The sequence below is a fragment of the Rhagoletis zephyria genome, unplaced genomic scaffold (genome assembly GCF_001687245.7).
Source record: "Rhagoletis zephyria isolate East Lansing unplaced genomic scaffold, Rhagoletis_zephyria_1.1 Rzeph_scaffold_00761, whole genome shotgun sequence".
In the NCBI taxonomy this organism is placed as follows: domain Eukaryota; kingdom Metazoa; phylum Arthropoda; class Insecta; order Diptera; family Tephritidae; genus Rhagoletis; species Rhagoletis zephyria.
The window spans coordinates 83588-105826 of record NW_016157845.1 but is presented as its reverse complement, the minus strand read 5'-3'; the positions used below and the strand labels follow the sequence as shown (position 1 = coordinate 105826).

The 22239-nt window shown below is 33.3% G+C and overlaps 1 protein-coding gene and 1 long non-coding RNA gene across 3 annotated transcripts in view; one reads left to right on the top strand and one right to left on the bottom strand.

Moving 5' to 3' along the window:
* Window positions 1–16189, top strand: part of LOC108361425 (uncharacterized) — a 20880-nt gene extending 4691 nt beyond the window's left edge. The window contains exons 3-4 of the long non-coding RNA XR_001847295.1: window positions 8263–8267; window positions 16096–16189. This is a non-coding gene — a long non-coding RNA (uncharacterized LOC108361425). The remainder of the gene's footprint in view (window positions 1–8262; window positions 8268–16095) is intronic.
* Cul3 (cullin 3) overlaps window positions 1–22239 on the bottom strand; it is a 162836-nt gene that overhangs the window by 62226 nt on the left and 78371 nt on the right. The window lies entirely within an intron of this gene.

Below are 22239 nucleotides of genomic sequence, written 5' to 3'. Positions count from 1 at the left end.
TTACATGTGTATATCTTGGTAACCGCTGCACCAATTTCTTCCAAACTTGGCAAAGTTGTTGGCTTTGATACAGCATACTAAATGGCTGAAAATTTAAAAAATCGGACAATAACCACGCCCATATCCCATATAACGGTAATTTTCGGAAATACGAAAACTGCGATATTTTAGTAACTACTGACGATTATTCACTCAAAATTGATATTTACAACATTTTTTACACGAAAAATAATACTATAAATTTTTGGAAAATGGGCGTAGCCACGCCCACTTATGGTTACATGTGTGTATCTTGGTAACAGCTGCAGCAATTTCTTCCAAACTTGGCAGTTGTTGGCCTGGGTACAGTATACTAAATGGCCGAAAATTTAAAAAATTGGACAATAACCACGCCCACATCCCATATAACGATAATTTAGAGAAATACAAAATCTTCGATAAATCAGTAAATATTAAAGCTAATTTATTAAAAATTGATGCTTGCAACAATTCTTTACCAAGAAATACGTTTATGGTAATATTTTGGAAAATGGGCGTGGCACCGCCCACTTATAATCACATATATGTATATCGGTAACAGTTCTACCAATTTGTACCAAACTCGGTATTTTTATTGTGCTTGCCACATAAAAGCAAAATGTTGAGAATTATTGAAATCGGACTAAAATTACGGCCGCTTTTCATATAACGGTAAATTTCAGAAATGCTTGAAACTGCGATATTTCGAAATTTAAGGACGCAAATTTACTCAAAATTGATACACGCCGGCTTACCATGTAGCGGTAGCCTTCGGAAAGGTGAAAAAACATTTATTTAATACTAGCGCCGGGTATTTAATGTTCGACTCCGCCCGAACTTAGACTTTCTTAGTTGTTTTACTTGTTTTCATGCAAATAGAGGAATATTAACAGGAAATCGAAATATGACTACTATTTTCTTACTACGAAGATATGTAGGACAGGCGTATAAAAAATTAATAAATGTGAAGTAAATACATTTCGTCGCCCTTATGCCAGAAGCATGAATGTGCAAATTTATCAATTTTGAGTGGTTGGGTTGACTTGATTAACCTTTGGATGTCCTATGTTATACCAAAACCCGGAATACCATGCGTACACAGAAACCACATATTTCACAATGTCAATTACATGAATGCACAGTTAAGTCTCGTAAAAAAATTCAAACTTCATTGGCATTGGCATGCGGGGAACGATATGTACTTGCCGATTTGTTTACAAAAATTATTTAAAAATCAGACATATTGGTTGCACAGCAAATCGGTTAATCGTTTCTGCAATTATTTCACATTGATTTTCTAAAATAAAATGATCGATGTATGCTTAAGATGCAAAAACCTAAACGTAAATTTTATAAGAAATTAGCCTGACAATTTATTAAAACTAGTAGAAACCCCCGACATTCGGGTGTAAGCAGTAAAGAAATACTTACTAAAATTAAGAAATTAAATTTAAGCATATAATAAAACGTGATATTCGTAAATATACTTCAGTATTTAGGTGAAGATTTATTTAAAGAACTTCGTGAAAGGCAACAATTAATCTTGTACTTCTAGAGGCTTGATAAACCTGAAAATTGGCGCCGTTTATGGCGAAAGGCATTTAGTATCACACTTTTAAACTAAAGGTTTCTTAACCCTTTCAGTATAAAATTTCCACCACTGATTCTAAAAATTTTAAAATATGTATACCGGCTAATTTTCTATCGTTCATTTCAAAATCACATCAACAAATTTGTAAAGCTTTGAGCCTTCCGGTCTTTCAGGGTCCCTTATAATGGTCAGTGATATCCTAGGCGTTTAAAAAAGAAAGTGATGTCAACTATTTTTATTTTTTGCTTTCATGAAATACATGTATTTCAAAACTATGAATAACACTGTACCACAAAAACTAAAAAATTTCAGAACATGCGCATGTACACGACTGAGGACCTACTGTGTTGTTACCTATTTAACGACAAATGCAATTGAACTTGACATAGTGAAAGCCAGCCTTAACGTTCGTCACTATCTTTTTTGACCTTAAAATGCTACCCTCAACGTCAGCAAAGAATTTTTACTTCAAAATAAAATGAGTTAGTGGGTTTTTAATGCAATAAATTATTGCAATAGCAATCATTTAAACATTTTAATGTTAATACAAAAAAAAAATCATTAACCTTATTTCTTCGAAATTAATGCATTGAAGCTTTCATTTACATTACATATCAAAAACTAATGCATTGGTTTTTTTTTGCATTTACATTAAAATGCTATGCATTAAAAAATTTTATGCATTTTTCACAACTCTGGTATGAATTAAAACAATAATTTTTTCAAAAATAAATATTGCAAATTTTCAAGGATTTTTAAGGACAAAATTTTTAAAGGACTTTTCCATACCCATTTGTCCTTATGCACCAAAAAATTTATTCTGTTCTAATTCTACAGAATTTTTTCTTATATTTGATACCCTTATCTTTATAAATAATTTTTAGGAAAATTCCACAAATTTTCATCAAAATTTCAATTTTTTGATCTGATTCTTTAGAACATTTTTGGGCATGCAATTTTAGTCTAATGAAGTGCAAGTTTCAAACGGCTAAAAAAATCCCGTTGATTTCAGAGAATTTTTTTTTTTTTAGTGACGGATTTTTCTATATAAGCATGAATTTCTTATGAAACAAAATGCGGGAGACCGTTAGCAACAACATTTCAAAAAACCAACGTCCTTTTTTTAAATTGCACTTGTTATATAAAAAAAAACGCAAAAGTAGTTATCAAGAAACAATTACCAAAAATCAGCGCGATTTTTTAGCTGGTTGAAACTTGCACTTCATTACCCTGCATACCCTAAAATGTTGTAAAGATTCAGATGAAAAGTTGAAATTTTGTTGAATTTTCCTAAATATTGTATAAAGATTGAAACTGTGATTTATATGCTTTTTACTACCGGGCAAAGAATTTTGCTTCCAGCTGCCATTTCTTAGTATTGTATACTACATAGAAGGTAAACTTCAAAGGTTCCTACGTAGCGACGCCCATGAAAGCTGCATGAATCGAAGCGCCCAACATTGTAAGGCGCTTTCCGTTTTGACATCATTTGTTTACATTTTTGAGTTGGAGATAAAAATTATTTGTCATTTTAATAGGAAATAATTGAAAATGAATGATTTCGTCCTAAAATTCGTGCAAATTCTATTAAAACACATGCGATTATTTGCGGAAGTGCATACTTGCGAAAGAACGGCCAGAAAATGTGTTATGTGTAGAAAGTTTTCATTAGCTGGTGACCAGCATCCAGACTTTGGTCCGATCGGAGTAGATTTACTCCCATTTCTTTTTTAAATTTAAAATCTACTTCTTACTACGCTTGACCTAAAATATGCTCCCATTTTCCATTTTTTCCATTCACATTAAGAATTTATTAAAAATTGCGAGGACCAAATCCAGGGGCTTTGGAGTCCACACAACATAGCTTATTTTTACATGAGAAATATTGTTATATGTATATATATATATATATAGTATAGTATGGATCGATTTTTTTCGACATTGTTCCTAGCATATTCGGATTCTTCATAAAATTCTAAGAAAAAAATTCATCCAGACCATAGCTCTAAAGTCAATTTCGAGCCTGCGCATTTTTAAAAGAAGATATCTTATATATAAAATTGGATTGCTGTCCGTTAGCCTCGCTAAGACTTGAAAACAGCTTGACCGATTTGAATATTTTTATTTTTTTGGTTTGTTTTTTATAATATCCGGATTGTTAAAACCAGAAAAAATAGAGAGTTGCCACCTGTTTAAAAATTCCAATATAAGTAAATTAATTACATAAATTAGATATTGCAATATGGGTGTCAAAAGAAAGAGGTTATGAAGGCTTACAGGCAAAAATATTTTTGAGGGGGGTTGCCACCTGTTTCAAAATTTAGTTAAATAAAATTGATAAGATAAATTAAATATTGCAATATGGGTATCAAATTAAAAGGGTTTAAGAAGGCTTACTACTGAAAATATTTTTGAGTCGAGTTGCCACCAATTTCGAAAATTTAATTCAATTAAGTTAATAAGATAAAGTATGTATTATAATATAGGTGTCGAGCGAAAAGTATTTGAAAAATTATTGATTAAGAAATATTTTCTATAGGCCTGCCACCTACCTGAGCGGTAAAAACTAAAAGCCATACTCGCAAATATTGTTCAAAACTTTTGAGGCTCGCATCAATGTGGAATACTGTAACTCCGTCAAGATAGTGTTTATTGATGGCAAACAAAGTACTATCATGTTTGGCAATGATATCACCCCATCGAACAATGCACTCAGCCTCGATATAAAAAGAGAACAAAAGCCGAAGTATTAGCCGAAGCAGTTCATACAAATGTTCCACAATTGAACTAACAAAAAAATATGGCCTACGACTCTTTTATAGAAGCTGTGGACACTGGAGTAAAATTTAAACAAAAAAACAAAACCGACTTCAATTCTCATATACAAATTTAAAAGTACCGTTATTTTCTTCATGGCCCAATTATCGGATCTACACTCAATTAGTAGGAGACTACCTCTGAGGAACCACCTTTCCTTTCAAAAAGAATTATAGAAAACGGATAACGTAGTCCAAAGTTACGCGGTAACATACATAAAAACATATTCCGACGAATTGATAAAATATGCAGATTAATATTTAATAAAGTGTTACGGATATATTTTTTTTAATACAAACCTGTGCTTGGGAGCTTATTGATACGAAAAATTAATTTCTGATATCTATTTTTTATTTAAAGAACCGCAAGATTGCACTACAAAGCAAATTACATATTTTTTACTATTGTAACGGGAGAAGTTACTGTATGTATTTTTTTATATGTACAGTGTCGAACAAAAGTTTTGGCACAGTAAATTTTCGCATTACATATATGCAAAATTTTTAATTTATTTCCGATAATTTTTTATAAAAACATAGTTCATACTACACTAAAACACATAAAAATCAAATGTGTAAACTTTGTGAAAAACTCAGGAAAATTCAATAAATCTGCATACTAATTTGCAATTTTATATTCAGATTTTCAAGCAACTTCAAACCTGCACTTTGATAAACTAAAATTGAATGGATTATTAAACTGCATACTTGGAATTTTTCTAAAAAATACTTTGCCTATATTGCGTAAAATTTACTGTGCCAATACTTTTGTTCGTTACTGTAAGTTTAAGGGTTTATTTACCCTTAACTTTAAAAAACCAAAAAAAAATTTACAATATTTTAAAATTATTTTTCGAATCATAAATTTTTTTATGATTAACAATGTATTTATATTTTTTTTTGGTTTTAGATCCTTTTTGCTTTCAACACGAGGTATCTTTTTTCTAGTTTCTATTGTCATAGCCATAACTCACTCTCTATTTTTATCAATCAATCAATCAATGAATCAATTTTATAATTTTTTTCGGCATTTTTCCTAATTACAAGTAGAGCTTTATAAAACTTTTATAACACCAAATGTTTATCAAGCTTGGGATTTTATGTTATCCGGGCAGGCTTATTAATTTAGCCAGAGAATATGTTTTCTTTATAAAGTTTATCCAGTTACCCATTTTAAACTGCTACCTGTACTGTATCAGCGGTTAAAACTTGTTAAATTTTTATTTAAAATTTTCGGTAAGGAATAAGCGAGTGGATGAAAAATATATTAACCGTAAGAACGGCCCATATATATGTATATGAAAGAATACACACATGCGACGACTCTAGCCATTGTGTGTCATTCCTTTAAATTATAGTTATTTTTTTCTTATTGTATTAAAAAAATAACGTTCGTAACACTTTAGTAAATATTAATCCGTATATTAACTGAGTATATATTAAAGACTAGAAGATGACCCGGTGAACTTCATATCATCTATAATTTATTTGAATTTAACTTTGATCAATTATAACAAATCTTCAAAATCCAATACAATGAGATCACTAATACTGCCTGCTGTTATAGCTGATAAAAGATTCCACACCTATAAGATGTGCCACGCCCCTTTTTACAAACTCATTTATATACATATATCTTTCCATAAGCACCTAACATAGGTATCCGTGCATTTCAAATTTCCGAGTTCATGTGACTATAATTCCGAAGTTAGAGCTGATTAAAACTTTTCACTATAGGAGGTATATCTCATCCCCTCCCCCCCTTGGCGAGTTTCAATTTTTTACCCTATTATAGGTCCAGGAGTCATGGCAATACTTTGGCAAAATTTTATTCGATTCTATACATCCGTTCAAGCTGCAACCTGGTACATACATACATACATACTTCCACAAATATATAGTAGATTTGCTTTGAAGCGCCATCTTGCGGTTCTTTAAATAAAAAATAGATATCAGAAATGAATTTTTCATATCACAAAACTCCCGAGCACAATTCTTTATTACAAAAAAAAAAAACATTCCTAACACTTTAGTAAATATTAATCTGATTATGGACTTAGTATTAATTAAAAATTATTTCTTTTAAAATTGGGCAGGCTCGAAATTGATTTTAGAGATATGGTCTAAAGGGCTTTTTTCTTAGAATTTTATGTAGAATCCGAATCTGCTAGGAACGATGTCGAAAAAAAAATTAACCCGCCCTAACTAGGGCCTTTAATTAAGTTGAATTAATTGAATTACCTAAATTGAATTGTATTGGATTCGCTTATACTTGTTGTATTGTATAAACCAGAGAGCTGCATGGATACACTCAAATTACATTTTAAGTCACTCGGTTTCTTTTCAAATCTGCACACACTCATTTATTTCCAAACCTAACGTGCGATAGCATTGAAAAAACATTGTCAATTGAGTGAGTAATTCACACTATCAAGTGCTCGATTCAAATAACAAGTGCTTGATTCAAATAACAAGTGCTTGATTGGAAAAACAAGTGCAAGCCATAACTGCTGTAACGAAAGTATCAAAGGAAAACAATTTGTAAAGACAATTTTTGTTAATTTTATTGGTTTTCTAACGGCATATTATAACGCAAAAATATCAACTGATTAAGGGTATCATCATTTAACAAAAGGTAGCATCTTTTGTCAGAAATAACATTTCCAGCAGAAGAAAAAACTCTTTCTGACGATGCGCTAGTTGAAGGAGTGGCTATTACTCTACGACTCAGTTTATGCAGCAGCGGCATTTCGCATTTGTGTACCTCCCACCAGTTAATTATATCGAAGTTCGTATGAAGCCGAAGCTCTGCAGTAGCTTTATCAATTCTGCTCACAAAGGTAGGTTGTTTAAGAAGACCTGAAAACAGCTCAAAGTTGTCTGAAGGTAACAAAAGTGTATCCGCAATTTGTGGTTCCGTTGTACTGTCAGAATTCTCAGTTAACGTTCTAATAATTTGTAAACATTTCTCTTTTGTGTACCTTTGATCAGATTCGGTAAAGTTCTTCAGCTATTTTGCTAGCGGGTATAAAAAAAGCGAAATTTTGTGTAAATCTGTTAAGTTATCAACAGCAACAGTTTTTAAATAATAAAGCGACTCATTTTTCAAGTCTCTTATAAAGCCGAGGTCTTCTGAGGTGACTGTGCATTTCTTTTGTAGACTCGTTATATAAATGTACATCAGGTGGATAATTAAATAATTTAATAAACCTAATATATTCAAAAAAATACTTCATCAATATCCATTTTTTTCAAAATTGTCGTATTCTCTACTAATTGTTTGAAGTCAATGAGTGTCATTCGATTGCTCGACTTGCTTTTCATAACAGTGTTTTTCATTCGGTTGACTTGATTTGGAAAGAGTATATCAATGCGATATTTGAAATCAAATGAGTACACTGCAGCTAAACTTTTATTTCAAAACTAACTATGAATCTCACTGTTCGTACGGTGAAACACTACCCGTATAGAGTTCACAGCATTGAGTTCATACTATTTAGATAGAAGTGAGTATACTCATGCTGTTGTCTGGTATACACCACATAACACTACCTTCATTGCTCATCTGTTGCTATTTGAAGTTTGTTAATTTCTTACCATTAGTAGTTAAGCAGTGTTATTGTAGAACAACAGTCTGCCTGGGCGCAGAAGAGTATAAATGCGAGGAAATACTTTGTAAAGCTAAGCAGTCGGTAGTAGGCAGGCATACTTGTCGGTGGGCACACTCTACCGGCAAACGAAGCGCACCTGGGAGTTTCCACCTCATTTGCGTTTAGGCAGAGCTGGGTCGTAATGATTCCTTTAGGAATTAAATTACTCTCAATTACAAATTACAAGGAATTGTAATTAGGAATCAATACCTTCAGTCCACAGCAAAGACATCGATTACTTTCTCAATTCCTTGAAGTAATTTCATATGTAATTGTTTTTTTTTTTTTTTTGAATTCCATTACAAAGAATTTCATATTGTAATTGGAATAAATTACGTGCTAGTAATGTAATCTTTTTCCCCCAATTCCTTTGAAAGGAATTGAAAATGTAATTCATTTTTTTTTTTTCAATTCCATTACCTGGAATTGCAAGAGTACTTTAGTTTTTTCAATTACTCAAAGGAATTGTAAAAGTAATCGGGAAACTGAAAGTACAATGTGGCATTTTTGTTGTGGTCAAAGATTAAAATCGAAAGCACACATTGAACACCTTCTATGTATATCTATATATGTGACCTGGTCTACGAAAAGGGAGCTTACGTGCGAAAACTAGTTTTCTGTGAAAAAGCTGTTAAAAGTAAGCAACTCGTTTCGTCAGTTTCTCATTATCTCGTTAATTGTTCTCCGCGCCGGACGTCCAGTAAGTGTTGTTGTTGGTCCAGTAAGTGTTGTTGTTGGTCGGAATATTATTATAGTTCATCGTGTAACATTTAGTGGAACATTAGTGTGGAACATATAAAAAGTAACACTGAAGAAGTGACGTTTACTGTTTCTGTTGATTATCGTCTTCGCATTTCGCATGAAATGAAACATGAGTGTTGATGAGGAGTTCAGTGCCGTTCATATTTTTAGTACACTTCTAAGCAAGTTAGGATTTTCTGCTTTTCACCACGTGAAAAAGCATCTCATCTTCCATCCGAATCAACCAAAAAGTGAAAATTGATTTTTTGACACCTAAGCCCCCTAACCCGTGTAAGTTGCTAGTGTGGAACATTTAAAAAAGTAACACTGAAGAAGTGACGTTTACTGTTTCTGTTGATTATCGTCTTCGCATTTCGCATGAAATGAAACATGAGTGTTGATGAGGAGTTCAGTGCAGTTCATATTTTTAGTACACTTCTAAGCAAGTTAGGATTTTCTGCTTTTCACCACGTGAAAAAGCATCTCATCTTCCATCCGAATCAACCAAAAAGTGAAAATTGATTTTTTGACACCTAAGCCCCCTTTCCGTAGACCAGGTCACATATATAAAAGTGTTGTGTTCGTAGTATGTCACGGTCGTCAAAACTCGAGAACGGCTGAACTGATTTGAATTTTTTTTTTGTATTGTTCGGTATAATACTAAAAAATTAGAGAATTGCCACCTATTTGAAGTTTTTAAACCCAATTATATTGATCAAATAAATGAATTATTACAATATGGGTATCAAGTTAAAGAGGTTTAAGAAAGATAACTGTTGAAAGTATTTTTGACGAGGGTTGCCACCTATTTGAAAATTTTAACTCAGTCAAATTGATAAAATAAATAAAATATTGCCATGAGGGTGTCAAACTAAAGAGTTTTAGAAGGCTTACTGCCGAAAATATGTTTGAGGAGGGGTGCCATGTGTTTGAAAATTTAACTAAATTACCTTGATAAAATAAATAAAATATTAGAATATGGGTATCAAACTAAAGAGGTTTGAGAAAGATAACTGTTGGAAATATGTTTGGAAATTGTAACTCAGTTAAATTGACGAAGTAAATGAAATATTGCCATGTGGGTGTCAAACTAAAGAGTTTTCAAAAAGCTTACAGTCGAAAATATTTTAAAGGAGGGTTTCCACCTGTTAAAACACAGTTTAAGTTATTCAGTTTTCTTAAAGTCCAGTTAGTAATACTACTGAGGTATAAGTTATTTATTCAAGGCAGTTAGCAACCAAGAAATTTAACACAGCTATTGCAATTCAACAGTAAATTTTTATATTATAAATTTTTCGATTACTTTTTACATTACTTTGAGGAATGGAATTCGAAAAAAATCAATTACATTTTCAATTCCTTTCAAACGAATTGGAAAAAAATTACATTTTCAATTCCTTTCAAAGGAATTGAAAAAAAATACATATTAGCACGTAATTTATTTCAATTACAATATGAAACTCCTTGTAATGGAATTAAAGAAAAAAACCATTCCATTTGAAATTACTTCAAGGAATTGAAAAAGTAATCGATTCCTTTGCTGTGAACTGAAGGAATTGCATCCTAATTACAATTACTGAGGAATGTAATTGTAATTGTAATGTAATTGCATTTACCCAGCTCTGCGTTTAGGCTTATATTCGGCGGAGGTTACCGCTCCCGGCGACGGGTAAGGATAGTGGAGGGATATTCACTCCCACTGCCTTTAAGCGTTCTTGATAGGATTTGATTTGAAATGAGCCTTTAATTAAGTTTAATTAATTCAATTACCTAAATTGAATTGTATTGGATTTGCTTATACTTATTAAATTGTATATACCACATAACACTACCTTCAGTGTTCAGTTGTTGCTATTTGAAGTTTGTTAATTTCTTAACATTAGTAGTTAAGCATTGTTATTGTAGAACAACAGTCTGCCTAGGCGCAGAAGAGTATAAAAGCGAGGAAATATTTCGTAAAGTTAAGCAGTCGCACATAGGGGTATTTGAACGATTTAGGCGGCCAAATACCAATTTGACAAAATTTTGAAGGACACTTAAAAAATTAGTCACATTCGATAGAGAATATTCCAAATAACATTTCGCAGTCCCCCTTTCTTGCACAGCGAACACTCACCGTTGACCGGAAACAGAATATTCTAACGCTGCATATAAATAAATTTTCGCTCTCTAGAAAGATCGTGACGGTTTTAAGTCAATATTTCAATTTCTGCACTGTTTTCTTAAAAAGTTGTGATGGATCCGCATACAGAAGGTAATAATGCATTTAAGAGTTAATTTTTTTTTTTATTAAGGAAAAGTTCAATTTAAATGTAACGAAAATAGCGGTTTTCAACTAGTATTTCTTTTTTAATTTTTGTTGAATATTAAGGAATTTGTTGTATCCCCGGGAGAGATCGCGTTATTATTCTTTGTTCAATTGAAAGCTTGGAAATTTGGCTAATGTAGTCTGAAAAGATTGCCCGCAGAAAATGTGTTAAAGAAAAATCCAAAAACGAAACTAGTATATAGTTACAATACTTTAGATATATTTTAACAATAAAATTAAACTTTTTGAATTTGAGGCCGTGGAATGGGAATCTAATTAATTAAAAAATAATAATAGTTTTCGAGATATGAGCAAAAGTCACGTTTTCTAGGGGACCTTTCGGTCCTGTTGCTGGAAATCTGCGGGAATGTAAGGCGAACCCAACTATGTTATGTATTTCGGAATAACCATTTGTTTTCCTTTACATTGGTGTTATATATGTAAGTGATGATTAAAGAAATAGTTTTGGGTATACACGCTCTTAAATTTAGATAAATGTCAATTTAGATAAATCTACGATATTTCAGTAAATATTGTATCCAAATTGTTGAAAATTGGTATGCGGAGTAAAATTTTGGAACAAATTAGTATTATGAAATTTTTGGAAAATGCGAGTGGCGCCGCCCACTTATGATCACAAATATATATCTCGGTAACCGATTTATTAATTTGTACCAAACCCAGGGCACCTAATAACTTTGGTATGGAAAAGCAATACGTTGAAAATATTTCAGTAATTAAGGCGCCAATTTATTCCAAGTTAATACTTACAACATTCTCTTAACAATAAATAAGACTGTTATATTACTGTTATTATTACAAAAATGTAGTTTTATTACATTTTCTTACCTATACTGTGATAGTACATATTTGAATTATCTATTCTCTAAATTAAAATTGAATTTGATTTTTAAACCGGTGGTAACCCTGGGAGGTTACTTAGAGGGAAAACCTTTTCAAACCCATTTTCAATTCAATTCATTTAACTAATTGAACAAAACTGTTTAACATGTGGCAGCTCTGTTAATGTTAGTACATATTTGAATTACCTATTCTCTAAATTAAAATTGAATTTGATTTTTAAACCGGTGGCAACCCTGGGAGGTTACTTAGAGGTAAAACCTTTTCAAACCCATTTTCAATTCAATTCATTTAACTAATTGAACAAAACTGTTTAACATGTGGCAGCTCTGTTAATGCTAGATATAAACCTTCTCCGCGCCGAGACGAACACGTAAATATGTGTTCCTAAAATCGGACCACGGCAACATGTAGTCTACCGATGTCAAACTTTAAGCAACTTAATATATTTTTTTTTTTTGATGACAGAGTTGGACGACCTCCCCTTATATTTACTTGATTTTGAACATTTACAATTCTATATGTCACAACACGTCTTTTCTAAACATTTCGAGTTGAAATATTCATAAAAATAATTTTGGCCGCATAAATCGGCCAAATACTACTATGTGAGTCGGTAGTAGGCAGGCATACTTGTCGGTGGGCACACACTACCGGCAAACGAAGCGCACCTGGGACTTTCCACCTCATTTGCATTTAGGCTTATATTCGGCGGAGGTTACCACTCCCGCCGACGGGTAAGGATAGTGGAGGGATATTCACTCCCACTGCTTTTAAGCGTTCCTGATAGGAGTTCCTAATTTAAGAAGTGTATTTAATAAAAGACTAAATTGATTGAAAGTGAAGATTTATTATTTTGAAGAAGCGGAGTAGGATTTCCATTTCAGGAACCCTGGACGGACTTATGTAGCTCACCCCGGCACTACAAAAGTTCGTCACAAAATAATATGCTAACTTCTTAACTTTTTGCTAAATAACTTCTGTGGAAACCACCAAGGTTTTGTATAGCAAGATGTAACAGAAGTTGTCTATTTTACTCCTTAACATTCCTTGCGGAATCACTTTTCATTTCCCAAAGCAGGGGATTGATTAAGGACTAGGAAAAATGTTTTGGAAAGGTGCATGTTTAGCAACTTGGCAGAGTATATGCCGACGTTGGCTATTTTACTGCACAGTAGTGCTGCAGCCGAAAGAAAATTTTCAGAGATGAATCTCATTAAAAGTAATTACGCCAACAGGATTAATGTCGAAACAGTTGAAAGTTAAACCAAAGGTCAGAAATTTATACGACGTCCGATAATTTACTTTTTTTTAATTATAAATTTATTGATGGAAAGCTTGTTTTTGAATACTATTTAGGGATTAAGCTGATTTACAAGTACTCGGTGCCAATGCTTTACAATTACAATTTAAACACAATTTGATGAATTGAAATCTACCTTAAATATACATATGCATTAGCGTGGGCCGAAAATCCGCTTTTTTAGAATTTTTATTGGTAATAGCAAAAATCTGGTTTATTATTCTTTTAAAAAAATCTGTGTGAAATTTTGAATTTTTTGGTCCATAAACAAAAATGTTAATGTGCTCCGAAAATTTCGTTTTTGCTCCGATTTTTCGAGTCATTTACTCCCGAATCGAGTTTCAGTAGTCCGAACGCTGCTGGTGACTTATGCAGAGCGTGCAAGTGTGCAGAAGTCGAGTCGTCATGCATTCGTTTCGGCATGACGAAACGATTACTCTACTTTGATTAGACGCGTAATGTACGGAGTGCCTTAGGTTTATAGAAGCGATAAATAATTGTTCTTGTATATTTGTATTTGTATATTCTTGCGCTGAGCTACATATGAATACGTCCGTACCGTCGTGTTGTTATTTATGTAATAATAATGATAATTTTAGGTTTACTGTTGTTATTGTAGCGCCATATAAATTCCCATAAGATAATGTATGCAAATTACACACCGTGCTAATTAAAATAAACTTTGCTTGTTTACGCTTACTTATCTAATGTGTGGCGTCGAACAAATTTCAAATTTTTTGTTGAGTTCTAAACAATGTTTAAAATTTTCTCTAAAAAATTTTTGATTTATAGTTGCGCACTTAAAACCACATTTATCTTTAAAACAACAAAAGATAGGAAACAACTGTCTGTATATGGGAGGTTCCATTGGGAAACTGAACTTCAGAGCAGAGGCGTAACTATAGGGCTGCATTGCTGGCAAAATGCCACGGGCCCCCCATCCGAGAGGGCCCCGGCCCAAGAGACCACGAGTCCAGAAATATCCTAACATTTTTAACAACATTAAGTACTTTAAAGTTCTAATTTTTTTAAGTACTTAAAATCAATTAAAGTGAGACACAACTAAAGACCATATGGTCAACACTTTTGTCGTTAACGTTACAGGCGCACGTATATTTCTGAAATGTTGTGTAATAAATCTCAAAAGCTACATTTTATATACAGACACTTTTTTCCTATCTTTTGTTGTTTTAAAGATAAATGTGGTTTTAAGTGGTCTTTAACGTAAAATTTTTTGGAAGTCAGTTAGATATAACGTCACACATATGGAAAACTTGGCGTATCTTGTAAAGTTAAAAATTAAACTCGTTTTTTAATAATGATCAAGGTTCAAAGAAACCATAAAAATATTAAATTTTGGATAATACACGTTGATGACAAATCTATGAACCGAAAACCTATAATAAAACCTTCGTATATGAGAATCTCTATGGGCAAAACAGGCTACGTAACTTGGCTATTCTGTCTATTGAAAATCCTATGGCTCTATCTTTAAACTTTGATGATGTTATAGATTCTTTTGCGCAACAGAAAGCTCGGAGAAAAGAATTTTACTAATAAATATATTATCAAAATTAAATTGTTATTTCATTACAAATATATATAAACCCATGCTCTTGAAAATAAAATTTATTAGATATTTAACTAAAATGCACATTTTTTTTAATAGTGTTGGGTCACTACTTAAGTGGTTTATTAACCCTAGAGTACAAATTTTCGTCGATTCGACGACTTCTACTTCCATTTTACTCATTTCTTCTTTACTGAGTGGTATGAATACGGTCGGCGGCCACTGTGGTGTGGTGGTAAGCAGTGCGCGCTTCCATTCCGCAGGGCCTGGGTTCAAGCCGTGCTGAAAGCAAAATCATAAAAAAATTTAGAAAAAAGGTTTTTTTCTTAACAGCGGTCGCCCCTCGGCAGGCAATGGCAAACCTCAGAGTGTATTTCTGCCATGAAAAACAGCTTCTCAGCGTAAAACTGTAGGTCCCTCCTCTTTGTGTTACAACATCAAGGCGCCCGCCACAAATCGGAGGAGAAGCTCTGCCAAACACTAACATATGTGTAAGCGCCAATCTATTATTATGACTGCGGTCAAATTTTATATATGGTTAGTCCTTCATATTCTGTTGTAGGGAGAAGGCATTTTGTTTTCTTTGAACTACCAGAGTGTGATTTTGTTTGCATTAACTACTCGTCGAACCAAAGTTGAGACTTGTGTCTCATGTGCAGAATCAATTTCTAATTAAAGTTTTGCTGTTTTTTTTATTATATTAATACGAATATAATTTGTTCATTTTTGATTTGCATTGATCTCGTTTGTGAAGTCCAGCAGAAAATTTAGTCCTTTTTTGATACGCTTGTATAAAATACATAAAATAGAAGCGTATGTGAAATATATTGAATAAACAATATTTTTGAGTTTTTACGAACCTAAAAGTTGTTTTATGATTAATTTCAAACATCAAATTTATAAGTTTAATGATATGTATAATATTTTCAAACAACAGGCTTTTATCAAGACATCGTTTAATCGACTATAATTAGTACTAACGTATTAAAATATGGTTAGTACTCTAGAGTTAAAATTAAATTACAACGTGACGATTTTTACTTGGGGGCCTCATCCAAAGAGTTTGCCACGGGCCTCAGATGGTATAGTTACGCCACTGCCTCACAGCACAAATTGTTTTCTTTATAAAACCAACCAAAACCAATCAACCAAAAAATAACAAATTCAAGCTATAAATGCATTTTTATTGCCTTTTTTTACGTTTTCTAATCAAGTCATAAGCAAATTTTTTTAGTAGNTCAGTGAATGGGCCCTAGAAAAGTTGGCAGAAAATCCGCTTTTTTATCGACAAATTTTGTTCAGCGATGAGGCTCATTTCTGGTTGAATGGCTTCGTAAATAAGCAAAATTGCCGCATTTGGAGTGAAGAGCAACCAGAAGCCGTTCAAGAACTGCCCATGCATCCCGAAAAATGCACTGTTTGGTGTGGTTTGTACGCTGGTGGAATCATTGGACCGTATTTTTTCAAAGATGCTGTTGGACGCAACGTTACGGTGAATGGCGATCGCTATCGTTCGATGCTAACAAACTTTTTGTTGCCAAAAATGGAAGAACTGAACTTGGTTGACATGTGGTTTCAACAAGATGGCGCTACATGCCACACAGCTCGCGATTCTATGGCCATTTTGAGGGAAAACTTCGGAGAACAATTCATCTCAAGAAATGGACCGGTAAGTTGGCCACCAAGATCATGCGATTTGACGCCTTTAGACTATTTTTTGTGGGGCTACGTCAAGTCTAAAGTCTACAGAAATAAGCCAGCAACTATTCCAGCTTTGGAAGACAACATTTCCGAAGAAATTCGGGCTATTCCGGCCGAAATGCTCGAAAAAGTTGCCCAAAATTGGACTTTCCGAATGGACCACCTAAGACGCAGCCGCGGTCAACATTTAAATGAAATTATCTTCAAAAAGTAAATGTCATGGACCAATCTAACGTTTCAAATAAAGAACCGATGAGATTTTGCAAATTTTATGCGTTTTTTTTTAAAAAAAAGTTATCAAGCTCTTAAAAAATCACCCGTTAGGTTGTGTTGAAAGTACTGTCAAATAATTTGCGATTCTTAATTCAAGTGTTTGGTAAGAAAAGTATGCAGTAGAAGTCATCTGCGTTTAATAAAATTGTATCATATATTAAATTAAGTGAGTGCTTTATCTATATTATGAGTTATTATTAAACAGTATTGGTCTTGTGCCACCCGTGACAAAAAAAGATAAAAGTTGTTATATTTAATTACAGGAGTTGAAGTTGTGTTTCGGGTTCGTTACATAATGTTAGAGCTTCATTGTCAATGTTTACCACAACTGCATTTTCGTTTCCACATAGTTAGATAAGAATAATTCAACAGTCAAGCATGTCCCACCCGTGACAGCTACGGGTGGTTCAGTTGCCAGAGGTAGGTTTGCAGGGCTGATAAGCTTTAACTGTTTGTTGAGGTGGTCGCAGGGGAGAAGGGCGCAAGCGCGGACTTGCCCATTACCTATGTATATACCCTTGTGGTCAGCTGATTAAGTTAAGTGACACTTTGACCAGTTTTGGTTTTTTCTTTTGTTTATTTAATGTTCATATTTTTTTTTATAAAAGTCTAGCGTATTACATAACCAGAACCACATAAATCCACATTTCAAACTTCGTACAAAAATTATAAATTTCGACAAATTTTAACAATTACAGCCAAAAATTTTAAACTTTTTGTTCATAATTTTTAGAAAAGTTCTAGGTACGCAGTTTTATAGCACATTAAATTTAAGTAGGGAAAAGTGAAAATTTCAAGACACTAGGAGATCGCGTTGATTTTCAATAACTTTTTTGGCTGACGGTGCTAGGCTTTTTCTTCTATATATATTATACTAAGATAAAACGTGAGTGAACTTACTTGAACTTATTATTTGGCCTCTTATATTCTTTAATAACTAATCTTTAATATGGACCACACTAAAAGCTCCTTTTCATATAAAAATTCGTACGTGTCCCACCCCTGACAAATGTTGTCCCACCCGTGACAGAGGAATTTCATATTTTTTTTTACAATAAAGCCATCCTTTTTGTTGTAGTTTTTGCTTTGTTTGCTTTCGTGGTTCTTTGTTTTATTATAAGACATCAAGTTTACACAGAAAAGTGAAATAAAGTCACAGAGTTTTCGTAAAATATGTCTGCTCCCAAAGGCAGGTTCTTTTTTTTGTCCCACCCATGAGAGAAGAAATAACTCAGATTTTTTTGCATATAAAGGTAAGCTGGCATTTTTTTTTTTTTCGTATTTTGTAATAACTCTTATAATAGTCAATAAGGTGTAACTTATCAAAATGTAGAATTGTTCAGTACTTTATACTTAAATTTTAACAAGAAAGAACAATTTTTTCTGTTCAAATGTCCCACCCGTGATGGTAGAATCGCCCATATAAAATGTAGCTTTTGGGGTTTATTATCAGAATAAATGAAAAACTTTCGCTTTTACACAATGTTTCAGAAATATAAACAGAAATATACGTGCGACTGTAACATTAACGACAAAAATGTTGACCAAATGGTCTTAAGTTGTGTCTCGCTTTAATTGATTTTAAGTACTTAAAAAAATTATAACGTTTAAGTACTTAGTGTTGCTAAAAATGTTAGGTTATTTCTGAACTCGCAGTCTCTTGGGCCGGGGCCCTCTCGGATCGGGGGCCCGTGGCATTTTGCCAGTAATGCCGTCCTATAGTTACGCCTCTGATATAAGGGTATTCATAAAAAGTAATAAACCGTTGATAAACGTGCTAATATTATAAATTCTAAACAAAATTATAATAACGGTGAATACTCCTATAGAAATATTTCTGATACAAATTTATCAAGTAGTATTGAGCATTACAACTCTCTCTACAGTTTTTGTGATCGTGTTACATTATTACATTATTTACAATTTTAAGTAAATTTCAAATCTCTATGGTAAAAATATCCGATATTTAATTTATAAGCCTTTTCCTTTAATATCCACAATCACCAAACTCACCCCGATGTTAGTTAATCAGAACTTGGTGAAACCGAAGCTGTCAATTCCAGCTACCGGACATAACACAGTGCAACAAATTTCAAAAAGTTGGAGGTGATGGGAATCGGACCAACAGCATTTGATTAAGCTGGTCAAATAATGAAAAAGAACCAGCGGATTTGAAAAAGTTGGTTACCATTTCTTTTATATCCGAATTTGTAATTTCGTGTTTTCAGCAGCCGGATTCTAGCATTCGCTATCGCTAATTTTGATCGCTAAAAATCTCCAAGAGAATACCTAACAACATGCAACATCTAGTTACATGCCCCTCACGGTGTTGGCATTTTTGGCACAATTGTACTGTGTTGATACAATTTCGTTTGAAATATACTTTCCTACTACGCAGCATGATACAAAAAAGAAGGTAGTTCCCTTTAATGACATTCGTTGTTGTTGCTAACCAATTGACTTTTAATAAAATTATGACATTTCATCAAATTCATGCTACCTGATCACTAGAAGTAAGATTTTTTTAAGCAGAAGATTTCATCAGTCCACTCAAAGATGTGGAATATAATGGACCTGAAAATTAATACATAATAATTCAATTCATTCATTTAAATGCTTAAATTAAAAATTTGTTGAAGTTGTATAAATCCAAGTTTGTGCAACATTAAAAAAATCAACAAGCTTTCGTAAAAATTTCGAGGTCTAAATTTTAGTATATGTAGTAAATTGCAAGCTTAAAGTAGCTGGGATTTACCCCTGATTTTTGGAAACTCTTTTTTTTGTTGACGATGTCAATAATTTTTTCCATACGAAGTGTGTTCGATGATTTTTTTTTATGGAGAAAATGAGCAACACCTTCATCAAAAATAATCTTAAAGAACTTTGTCATATTAAAACTTAACAAACTGCATACTCAAAATATTTCTAGGAAATCTAATTAAAAAGCTCGAAATTTTTACGCATGTGTGTTAATTGTTTTAATGTTACACAAAGATTGAACCTTGGATTTGTAGAGCTTTTTTTTAAGTATAAACTGTATTTTTATAAAAAAAAAATACATAATATTAAATAATATTAAGATAACTGGTCAAATCTTGTCAATATTTGAATGTCGAAAAGTTTTGATAAGCACTTGAAATGCTATTAAAATGTCAAAATTTATAACCGAATCCAAAGAAGATGTCTCTTTTCTCCATTTATAATAACATAAAAATGCTTTTTGTTAAGAAGTTTGCCTGAAAATATGTGTATACATATGTGTGTTAAATGAAGTACATGAGTACGTGGAATCAATTTGTAAAAGTGTGAAATACGTTAATGTATGTGCATAAACAAGAACATTTCTCATGAATACCATAAAATCTTTGGTCTTGAGGGGAATGTAGTAAGAAAATATATGAACAAATTAAAAAGTTGATCCAATTTATAGACGAAAAGTAGTTTTTGTATATATTTCGTACTGAAGGAAAAATTTAATTTCCTATCACTGGCCCTTCTTACTGACAGCTTTGGTTGATTTTCCATGTTGCGTGCTTTTAGGCCCCACTGATTTTCATTTAGAGAATTTTGGCGATGGAACTTTAGCATAGCGATGCGAAAATTCTGCTTCGAGACAAGATTTCGATCATAATAAAATTAACGCTATGAACACAAACCATTCAAAGGAAAGGAGTGAATTGTGTGCCAAGGCTCTAAACGAAGAAAATGCAAGTGGCGGGTTGGAATCGCCGAGCGCATCCACTGACGGAAAGGACCAAACAGATGCTAGCTACAAGTTGTCGGCAAAAATCGGTGTAGAATGTAATACAAGAGCATCATTGAAAAAGTTTTCCAGCCCACAAACAATTGGATCCGAAAACAGTGAGGCTAAATGTGCTCAGCCTGTTAATCAGTCACTATCTGTTTCTGTGTTATTTCTTGAAATAAAAAAATAAAAACGTATTTTCCAAAGTTAACGGAGCGGGAAGGGGAGGGATGGGAGGAGTATATTATTTGTATTATACATATATGTATATATATATATGTATGTGTGTATGTATATTAGGCCACCCCAAAAAAAAAAAAATAAATAAATAAAATCCTGCAATGCGACCGGAATAAGACTAAAATTTTAACATAGGGTAATGATCCTCCATGAATCTCACCTCTCTAGGACAATTGTAAGAGGTGCCGCCGCGAGCCCCATAGGAATTTCACGTAAGAAAATGAGTTCTTTAATTTTGAGGCCAATATAATTTTCATTGATCCTAGAAAACGCTCGAAACTGTAATACATGGATTACATGCAATTTAAGTATTATACAGGCTCAGATTATTTAAATTCCTAAATTATCCTTTTTTAATCCCTTGTCCTATATGGGTAAAATCTAGTATATACCAACATTTTTTTTTTTGAATTTAAGGAATCTGAGCATGCACAATACTCAAATGGCATGTAATCAATGTATTATAGATTTGAGCGTTTTCATTGATCCTAGAACTCATTTTCTTACGTGTAATTCCTATGGGAAAACTAAAGGCTCGAGGCGGCACCTCTTACAATTGTCCTAGAGAGGTGAGATTCATGAAGGATCATTGCTATACCAAATGCTAAAGTTTGAGTCTTATTCCGGGTATGTAGGTATGAAGTTTGTGAGTAAAACCTAAAAACATCGTTGTACTTGTTTATTTTTTTATTATACGTGCATTTATTTGTTGGATCTGCTTATTTTACATCTACTAAGCCTAACAACAAGTTTAAAAAATCTTACGTCTAATTTACAATAATATAATATAGCCATGCTGCTTTAACGTCGCTCAACAAAAGGGTAGTAGATCTCTTCTTCGCAGTCGTGTTATATTTGTTGTGTTGCACAGGCCACTTGTCAGTCGATTTGGNGGTGGTATGCCTAGAACGGCATTCACAGGTCGAGAGTCTACATAACTCGAGACTGAGTTATTGTTGTTGTAGCGGCTACAACAACCCCGCCCAGATCGGTTGATATCTCAGTCGTTGTCGTCAAGTTCCACTAACGGCATCCCTAGGAAGCGTGCAGCTTCTATTGGGTCGGTCCACAAGGACAAAGCCGTTAGGGTTGTCGAGTTTTCCGGGCATGCGAAGAGATGAGTCGAGTCACGAGGTCGCTTGATGAACCTCTGGACTTCGTCCGTCAGTTCATATAGTTGCCTCCTGACGTGCCTAGGCGAGGGCTCCTCTGCAAGCAGCTGTCTGTTTGGGTGGCCACTTCTGTGGCTCCCGATCAGGAACTGCTTGCAGAGCATTATGTTGTGCTCCTTTATGGGGAGCATTTGTGCCTCGTTATGGAGGTGATGTTCGGGGGACATCAGGAGGCATCCTGTCGCTGTCCTGAGTGCGGTGTTCTGTACAGTCTGTAGCTTCGTCCACTGCGTCCTACTAGTCCCCGGCG